Source organism: Syzygium oleosum, unplaced genomic scaffold (genome assembly GCF_021117445.2).
Source record: "Syzygium oleosum isolate NSW1041296 unplaced genomic scaffold, Sole_v2.1 Sole_v2.01, whole genome shotgun sequence".
NCBI lineage: Eukaryota > Viridiplantae > Streptophyta > Magnoliopsida > Myrtales > Myrtaceae > Syzygium > Syzygium oleosum.
This window is the reverse complement of record NW_026607485.1, coordinates 3,417,225-3,427,904: the sequence shown is the minus strand read 5'-3', so window position 1 is coordinate 3,427,904 and position 10,680 is coordinate 3,417,225. Positions and strand designations below refer to the sequence as shown.

The 10,680-nt window shown below is 36.8% G+C and overlaps 1 long non-coding RNA gene across 1 annotated transcript; it reads left to right on the top strand.

Annotated features, from left to right (window-relative positions):
• The first annotated feature begins 4,399 nt into the window (after positions 1–4,399).
• Positions 4,400–5,841, top strand: LOC115663745 (uncharacterized). The gene is made up of 2 exons (XR_008818209.1): positions 4,400–4,987; positions 5,473–5,841. It is a non-coding gene; the product is annotated as an uncharacterized LOC115663745 (long non-coding RNA).
• Positions 5,842–10,680: the final 4,839 nt, after the last annotated feature.

The following is a 10,680-nucleotide window of genomic DNA, read 5'->3' as shown; positions in this document are numbered from 1 at the left end:
GCTGAAAAACCTTGAGGTTGAGATATCTGAATCATTTCTTGTGTACTACATTCTGAACACTCTCCCACAACAGTATGCACCTTTCAAGATCTCCTACAACACACATAAGAATAAATGGTCAATTAATGAACTCATGACCATGTGTGTTCAAGAGGAAGAGAGGCTGATTATGGAATTGGGAGAAAGTGCTCATTTGGCAACACAAGAAAGGAATAAGGGTCACGGCAAGCAGAAGGGGAAAGGTAAAATACCTCCCCAAGTGACATTAAGAAGGAATCCAAATGTTTCTTCCGTAGAAAGAAGGGGCATATGAAGAAGGATTGCGTCGGATTTAAGGTCCGGCTCGAGAAGAAAGGTAATCCAACCTCTTATGTTTGTTATGAATCTAATATGGTGATGTGAGTCACAACACTTGGTGGATTGATTCCGGTTCTACAATCCATATTTCGAATTCCTTGCAGGGTTTTCAAAACCACAGGAAGCCAGTGGGAAGTGAACAAAGCATCTATTCGGGAAACAAGATGCGTTCGCATGTAGAAGCTATTGGGACATGTAGATTAGTTCTCAATAGTGGCTTTGTTTTGGATTTGGAAAGGACCTTTTATGTTCCAAGTTTCTCTAGAAACTTAATTTCAGTTTCAAGACTTGTACCTTTGGGTTACTCTTTTAACTTTTCAGATTCAAACTTCGAGTTTATTGTTTAAATCTGAAATTGTTGGGAGTGGTATTTTGTCTGATGGTCTTTTTCGAATTAATTTACAAGACAATGCCTATTATAATGCGATGCATGTTCATGACAATGCTGGTATAAGACGATGTGTTGTGAATGAAGATTCCTCCATGTTGTGGCACCGGAGATTGGGACATATCTCCATAGATAGAATTAAGCGATTAGTAAATGATGGAGTACTCGGTACTTTGGATTTTACTGATTATGATATTTGCGTGGACTGCATAAAGGGAAAGCAGACCAACAAGACAAAGAAAGGTGCCAAGAGGAGTACAGACATATTAGAAATCATACATACGGACATTTGTAGTCCTGATATGGACTCGTATGGTCAGAAATACTTCATCTCCTTCATTGATGATTACTCACGTTACATGTATCTCTACTTGCTTCATAATAAACATGAAGCGTTGGATGCCTTTAAGGTTTTTAAGGCGGAAGTAGAGAAACAATGCGGCAAGCAAATTAAGATCGTGAGATCAGATAGAGGTGGAGAATTTTATGGTAGATACACTGAAGATGGACAAGCACCTGGTCCGTTTGCAAAGTTTCTTCAAGAGAATGGGATAGTTGCCCAATACACTATGCCAGGTTCTCCGGACCAAAATGGCATAGCAGAAAGAAGAAACCGAACTTTATTGGACATGGTGCGGAGTATGCTTAGTAGCTCCAAACTTCCTAAGTCCTTGTGGACTGAAGCTCTTAAGACGGCAGTGTATATATTAAATCGAGTTCCAACCAAGGCTGTCCCATAGACGCCTTTTGAGTTATTCAAAGGTTGGAAGCCAAGTTTGCGGCATGTACGCGTTTGGGGATGCCCGTCTGAAGTAAGAGTCTATAATCCACAGGAAAGGAAGTTGGACCCAAGGACTGTAAGTGGATATTTTATTGGATATGCCGAAAAGTCCAAGGGATACAGGTTTTATTGTCCATCTCACACTACTAGGATTGTGGAATCAAGAAATGCTAAGTTTCTTGAAAGTGACTTGATTAGTGGGAGTGATCGATTGAAGGACACTGTTCCTAAGAAAGATCATTCAGATACTCAACCTTCCACTTCAAGTATTAGGTTGGTTGTTGTTCATAACGGCCCTTCAGTTCAGCCGGCTATTGAACAACCAACTATTGAAGTTCCACAACTTGCTGATAATGATCCGGTAGATCCAGTTGCTCAACAATTACCAGAAGCTGTTGAACAACCAGTTGAACAACACGCTCCTCCAGAGAATGTTGATACAACATTAAGAAGATCTACTAGAATGAGGAAATCAGCAATTCCTAGTGATTATATTGTGTATTTACAAGAGTCTGACTATAATATTGGAGCTGAGAATGATCCTGAAACGTTTTCACAAGCCATGAGTAGTGATGAATCCAATTTGTGGTACAATGCCATGAAGGATGAGATGAGTTCTATGGCATCAAACGAAGTCTGGGATTTGGTTGAGTTACCTAATGGTGCAAAAGCCATTGGTTGTAAATGGGTCTTCAAAACTAAGAAGGACTCGTTGGGCAACATTGAGAGATATAAAGCTAGACTTGTTGCCAAAGGATTCACTCAAAAGGAAGGAATCGATTACACGGAGACATTTTCTCCTGTATCTAAGAAAGATTCTCTTCGTATTGTTCTGGCTTTGGTTGCCCATTTTGATATGGAATTACATCAAATGGATGTGAAAACGGCGTTCCTCAATGGGGAACTAGAGGAAGAGGTTTACATGAAACAACCTGAAGGATTCTCCTCTAGTAAAGGTGAGCATTTCGTGTGCAAGTTTAAGAAATCTATATATGGCTTGAAACAAGCATCCCGCCAATGGTACTTAAGGTTCCATGATGTCATCTCTTCATTCGGCTTTGTAGAGAATATCATGGATCAATGCGTATACCAGAAGGTCAGTGGGAGCAAAATTTGTTTTCTTGTGCTATATGTGGATGATATTCTACTTGCAACCAATGATAAGGGGTTGTTGCATGAGGTGAAACAATTCCTCTCTAAGAGTTTTGAAATGAAGGATATGGGTGAGGCATCTTATGTCATTGGCATTAAGATCCATAGAGATAGAACTCGAGGAGTTTTAGGACTATCTCAAGAAACCTATATCAATAAGGTCTTGGAGAGATTTCGGATGAAAGATTGTTCACCAAGTGTAGCACCCATTGTGAAGGGTGATAGGTTCAATTTGAACCAGTGCCCGAAGAATGATCTAGAAAGGGAACAAATGAAGAACATCCCATATGCTTCTGCTGTCGGAAGCTTGATGTATGCTCAGGTTTGCACTCGACCTGACATCGCTTTTGCTGTGGGAATGTTGGGAAGATATCAGAGTAATCCAGGGATAGACCACTGGAAAGCTGCAAAGAAAGTGATGAGATACCTTCAAGGTACTAAAGGCTACATGCTTATGTATAGACGGACTGACAACTTGGAAGTAGTTGGTTATTCGGATGCGGATTACGCTGGTTGCGTTGATTCTCTAAAATCAACATCAGGATACATTTTTATGTTAGCTGGCGGAGCCGTGTCATGGAGGAGTGCGAAGCAGACTTTGACTGCTACTTCCACTATGGAGGCTGAGTTCGTTTCTTGTTTTGAGGCTACCTCGCACGGTGTATGGTTGAAGAGTTTTATTTCAGGGCTTAGAATTGTTGATTCTATTTCTAGGCCATTAAGAATATATTGTGACAATTCAGCTGCGGTTTTTACGGCTAAAAATGCTAGAAGTGGCAGTCGAAGTAAGCACATCGACATTAAGTATTTAGCCATAAAGGAACGTGTTAAGGAGAATAAAGTGGTCATTGAACACGTTCGCACTGAATTGATGATAGCTGATCCTTTAACTAAAGGCATGCCACCAATGAAGTATAAGGATCATGTGGCTAGTATGGGAATAATTCCCATAATGTGATTTATTGTCGTACGGACGATTTTTGTTGTTTGAAACTCTTACTCAATTGTAATGTTATTCTCAATTTCTGGTGTACACATTCAGTTGTTTATGAGAATAACAATTATCCTTGGTTCTGGAATAAACATAGGGTTTATTCATTAAGATGTGTTGTCACATATGGGCTGACATTAAAGGAATAAGATGCATTGTAATACATGGAAGATATTACTCGCTCTTAGAGGACATGTCGCCATGATTCATGTGTCTTGTTTCTTTTCTTAAGCATATGGTTTTCGTGGATTTGGTTGGGTAATCTGTATGATGAAAATGTTGGGATCAAGTGGGAGAATGTTATATTTGTAATGTGATCCCACATTTAGGTTTGACCCACGTTTTCTCTTTTGAGTGACGGTTATCCACTGTCGGTTTTTCCACGCTTCGTACCCCTTCGGTGACAACCGCCCTCTTCGGTAACCGCCTTGATGGGAAGCGGTTTATAAAGATGAACGTTCATTCCATAAGGGCTAACACAAGGTCTAACGCAAACCCTCTCATTCGGTAATACACCATCAGTACGCGAGGGGATTGGGTTAGTAGAGTGCGCCCGTAATCGTTTCGAATTGACGTCGAACTACCGTGGATTTCCGACGAACGTAAAGTTGAACAATGGCTGGAGGTCAGTTTATTTTCGATCCTGTTTTCCGCATTTGATTCTAATTGTGCTTGAATTTTGTTCTTCTATGCATGATTAGAATCCTTCAGTTTTAGTCTCACACCAAGTGTATTTATGACAGACTAAAAATCTTACTTATGTGCATGCCCGGGAATCCTTTCATTTCATTAAACAACTATACAGGTCACATTTTTCCATCACAGATCAATTGCTAACTTTTCATTCATCTCTATATTCACGAACAAATACTATTGCTACCCTGACTGCATTGTGATCATGCAACTAGTTCTTAAATCGTATTCAAATGTCAAATGCCACGCAAAAGAGTCAATATTCTTCTGAAGAAAACATGATCAGCAACACCAGCAGATGCTAGAAATCCATCAGATTGGCAATTACAAATCATGCACAAGCCAAAGAGAACACGCATTTAACAAGCTTCGGCTTTTATATCAATACATGCTAACTTTGATCTTTCACACTTCTGCACAACAGGATGGAAGATGTGCTGAGACAGATGATGTTCTCCCAGATGGCTTCCACGTGAAAAAGGGGGACGACATTAATTACTTGGCTTACTCAATGAGAAGAATGCATAACATATGGGGAGAAAATGCCAAGGGTTTCAAACCTGAAAGATGGTTGAAGGATGGAATTTTCCAAAAAGAATCACCTTTTAAATTTGTTGCATTTCATGTTCGTTTCTCCATCCTAAGTCCTAGTGAATTTTTTTTTGTTTTTTTTTGGTCCAACTAGATACCATTTCATTCATTCATTCAAAGTGGTACTTAACAAGTGTTGAAGACAAGAGTCAAGGCATAATAAATCCCAAAGGTGTTGGGGTGGCTTAGATAGCCAATTACATGGGAGTATCCTTTTCCGATTGGCCTTCGCGGTCCAATCTGCAACTTTGTTGGCTTCCCGTGAGCAGTGGGCTAAGGAAACGCTTTTCAATTGAGCTAATAATTCTTTGCAATCCTCAAAAAAACTCCTCAGGTACCATGGGCTTTGGCTTGGTTCGGCTGAGAATTTAACCACAGCTTCATTATCTATCAGAACTTCCATGTGCAGCACGCCATTTTGCCTAAGTTCGGTGGCATAAGTCCTAGTGAATTGAATACTCGAAATGTGTTTACATATTCCAAGCATCTTCAGTGACACTCTTACTTTCCTATTTGCAGGCTGGTCCTAGGATCTGCCTCGGGAAGGATTTCGCTTATCACCAGATGAAAATAGTTTCAATAGCTCTCCTTCGCTTCTTCCGCTTTAGATTAGCTTATGAAACTTGACCTGTAACCTACAAGGTCATGTTCACTCTTCACATCGACAATGGCTTACATCTTCGTGCTGTTCCCAGATTGGCTACATAAGAGCTGGACTGTTAATGAGTATTGTCCATCGCGACATATGGATTTCCAATGTTGGATGCTGGCAGTTTTTCCTGATAAGTAAGCTTGTGCACTACAGGATCTTACTATTGCATGTAAAGGTTGGAATATTAAGGTGCTCTGCTTAAATCCCATATGTAATTTGAAGTCATAAGTTCGTCAGGCTTTGTGAGAATGCCAATAATATCGTATTTTCATAAAGCCTCTGAGAGGCGAACAAGCTGATATGGGCCCAAGGGCCCGGCCCAAGTCCACGTTTTTCGAAAATATAAAAAATATAAAAATAACAAAAAAAAATCGAAAAAAAATTAAAAAAATGATGGTGTAGACTTTAATCGGGTGTATGATGAAAATAGAAAACATAATAAAAAACTTTAAAAAATTAAAAATTCGAAAAAAAATTAAAAATTTTCGAAAAATGGTTGGGAACAGAGACCTTCATTAGGCGATTAAGTTTTAGCGCTAGATTCAGCTTAGTTTCATTTACTTAGTATACATTTTAGTTTAGGGATTTTAGTAAACACCTTCAATTTAAGTTTAGTCTTGGTAGATTAATCTTTGGAAAAATGATACAAATGGTCTCTAAACTTTAACCCAATGTGCAATTTAATCCATAAATTTTTAATTTGTTCAATGTAGTCTTTGAACTTTAGCCAATGTGAAATTTCGTCCCTGAATTTTTTATATATGTTCAATCTAGTTCCTAGATTATATAAAATGTTCAATCTTGTCCTTGAACTTAAATTAATGGAATAATAACATTAAACATTTTTATATATTCCAAAGATTAACTTGAACATTTACCAAAAGTCTAGGGATCACATTGAATAAATTAAAAATATAGGACGATATTGAACAAATTAAAAGTTGAGGAACCATATTGCATATTGGGTCAAAGTTCGGGGACTATTTGTCTTTTAGATAAGAAATTGGACTCAATTTGAATTTAACTCATGGGGGTTGCTGTCCTGGCCCCTGGGGCTTGACACTTCATTGGGTTTACTTCCTTATACTTTACTTTTATCGTACTGATTGTGATTGTGTACTTGCCCCTGATTGCGCGCTCATGCATGGACATCGTTTAGTGGCATAGGATAATAAAATAGTTAAAAGATCACATGAATCTCTTAGTTAACAAACCAATCAAGTTAGGGTACCGAAAAGACATTAGTTAGGCAATTAATGTAATAAAGTCTCCGATTTCATAATCTCTGGTTGCGTAGAAAGTGAGATAATCTCTCGTATCTTACTTAACTCCTACTCGGCCTTAATAGACTAGTGGCAGTTTTTCTCATAGGTTAGATCATACTAAAAAATTGAAAATGTCGAGCAAGGTAGGGGTTTGGGAGAACCCAAGCCATTTGGAATTGTTGACCGTTCTTGGCATTACCTCTAAACCCATCACTCCTCGACATTGCCAGGAGGGTCGTGACAACCATTTACCGTGCGAGCAATATACCTACATAGATTTTGTCTTCTCATTATTCAAAGTACCATAACACAACAACATTTAAAAAAATTCAGATCATGTTTGTAAACCAAAGCTCTATTTTGTTCATGTATAATTACAATTTATTGCCTAAAGGACTGTTATAATATTGGTTTGGCTGTTTTAATGGGTATTTGTTGAAACATAAACTCTGGGGACCCCATTAGTTATTTATTTCTTAAGAAAATTAGGGATCAATCCCGACCTCTAAATAAAAATATAATAAATTTGCATATAGGAACATTTTAATAAGCCCACATAAATTGCATCTTTTACTTGACCAGTGTTCTGAGCTTAATTGAATTATCTAGACTAAGTTCGCAAGAGCGCAAAATTTTGTCAAGCCCATTGAACTCTAATATGGCCAAATCCAAAATTAGGAAAAATTATGTTATTGTTTCAAATTGGAAGTGCTGAGGCACATTATATCACAAGATTTGACAATATGGAAAAATAACAAAGAGAAATACCTTAGTTTCTTATCTTGGACATATCACATAATCTCTTAATCCAAATTAGGAAATTAAGATATTTCTTATTCTTACAAGAGTGCCCTAATCTCACCCAAACTTTCTCTTCAAATTGAAGAGGGGGGACAATACAAAAAATAGAAAAACGCTGAAGACACGTTTATGTTAGGGGGGTTCGATTGTTCAATTCACTCATACATACACTATATCCCACATTGGTTCTCATCTTCCATACACATACACTTATCTATTCTTCGTCCCCTCTATCTCAAAAGTTCACTTTTCTTGGTGAGAGTTTTATTTTTTAAGTTTATTGGTCTAAAAAACATATCAAGTCTCTTTATTTACTATAAAAAGGAATTGTATTATTTTCTTGCTATTGGCGAGGCACTTTTACTCATAGCATGTAAGTGGTTATTGGAGTATCTTGAGGAAAAAATTGTCTAAAAAGTCTCAAACCTTTCGATTGGGCTAATTTAATCCTAAACCTTTTGACGATTCATCAATTTAATTCTAAACCTCTTGACAATTTGACAATTTAGTTATTCTTATCAACTTGGCCGGAAAATCGTTGACATGGCGGTCTAGTTAGCAGCGGCCATCCTATATGGCATAGTCGGCACTGACGTAGATAATTTTTGCAATTTTTAATTTTCTTATATATTTTTTTCTTTTCATTTCTTTTCTTTGTTTTTTTGCCAACTCTAGGCCGACGACCCTCGCTTGGTCTAGCCGAGGGTGTCGGCCCTTGCCAAGGAGTAGGCGAGGGCATCAAGCCTTGGCCCACATCCAAGTAAGGGCCATAGCCCTTGCTTGAGGCTAGCGAGGGTCGTGATGCCCTCGCCCAAATCTCAACAAGGACGTTACGGCCCGTGTTAGCCAGCAGGCAAGGGTTAAGGCCCTCACCTAAATCTAGGGGAGGGTTCGACACTCTCGCCTGATCTAGGCGAGGGTAGGCGAGGGAGTCATGGCCCTCACCTGAATGACCCTCGCCTAGGGAAAGAAAAAAAGAAATAAATAAAATAACAAATAAAACATTCAAAAAAATTAAAAATAATTGCAAAAATTGTCCACATTTTTGTTTTTTTTTGTGGGGTTTTTTTTTTTTTTTTTTTTTTTTTTTTTACATACGAGCATAGAGTTGACGTCCATATCTTGGCGATTTCGGTCAAATTTAGGGTGGAAAGATTAAATTGGCAAATCGTCAAAAGGTTTATAACTAAATTGGCAAATCTTTAAAAGGTTTATGACTAAATTGGCAAATTATCAAAAGGTTTAGGACTAAATTGGCACAATTGAAAGGTTTAAAACTGAATTAGCTACCGTACAATAAATTTAGGACTTTTTGGACAATTATCTTGTATCAATACACTATAAAGTATTGACGTGAAAAACTTATGCACATCGAGTCATCTTAATATTCTTCGTAAGCATTGCATGAATGATGTTAAATTTGTGCCAATAAAACTTCATTGTCAGTTTAAAAGAAATTCTTATTTTATGCAAAACTTTGATTTAATTAAATTTCATCATTTCAAGTTCCATTTTAGGAATGTAGGTGTGATTTTATTTAGAAAATCTTTAAAGAGGGTCTGTTTTCTTTTGTTTCATACAATCGTCCCATTATATGTATATGTACAAATCATATATATAAAATCATTGGCAAGAAAAAGTTTGATGGTGATATGCATAACTATGATAAAAATTTTATAAACATGTAATTGTGTTAAAATGTTGTTTATGTTGAATTTTTTTTTTATAAATTCTACTTGCTAATTAACTCATAAATTTGCTTGACAATGTAAAAAAAAAATAGATTTCTAGGAAAAGTCTTTTTTTGACAAAGCTAATTTCTCCAAAAGTAAAATCTAAAAATGGAGGAAAATATATTTCCTTCAATATAAATGGGATACCTACAATAAACAAAAAACAAAACATATGATATTCTCAATTATGGCAACTAGATCATACATATAATGTAAAAGCAAAATACAAAAAAGAAAGTAAATACATTTGGAGCCACCACTTTAAGTTGTAATTGAATTATTAGAGGCAGTTTTATCTCTTAAGTGAAAATGAGATGGATTTTGTCATATATGGGGTGAAAACGGCACCTCCCTTTGATTTAGTACATAATAGAGATATAGATGTTGGTATCGCTAGAAACGGCCGCATTATTCTTCTTTACCTTTGTCCAATTAAGTGCTGAACTTCCTTCACCTATTAAAATGTGCACATGGTAGGTTTTAATTTGTGAAAGATTTTAAAATAGATGTGTACGAAGAAAAGAATGTCCAATTTTTTGATGTGCTTAGTAGCGAAAAGTTCTCAAGTGAGAGAAAAGGGATCCTACTTTGCAATGGCTAACTCATGAATGTTTTACTTTTTATTTTTCTTTCTTTGCTTTTTTCACACAATACTTAAAAAAAATCCTGAGATTCCCAAATATTTTATATGGCCTAATTCCCTAAAAAACCTCCAACTTTAGGTTCAGTCCACATATGACCCGAACTTTTCTTTATCTAAAATAAACCCTAACTTTAGGTCCAGTCTTAAATCTACCTCTAACTTTTTTTTTTGTCTAAAAAAAAAAATCACCAATTTTTACTCTAGTTTCAAATCTGCCCCCATTAGCCCTTTGTCCAAAAATTGCCGTTAGTTGTCCCTAGTTTTTATATCCTAAAACGGTTTATTTTGGAAATAATTTTTCATTGTTGATGTGAATTTATTATCGATGTGGAAATGCCACGTCAAGTTGAAACTAGACCACGGGGTAAATTTGAGAATAGATTGAAAGTTTGTGGTTTTTTTAGACAAAACAAAATTCGAGGTAGATTTGGGACTAAACTTATAGTTTGGGATTTTTTCTAAGAAAAAAAAAGTTCGGAATAGAATTGAGACTACACCTAATGTTGAGGATTGTTTGGGGGAATTAGGCCTATTTTATACTAGTTGTTCTGTAGAAGGCTAGAGTTTCTTTCCCCAAAAAAGATCAAGATTATATCCATGGTGCCAAAAGGCCCAGAAACAAAACAAGAACGC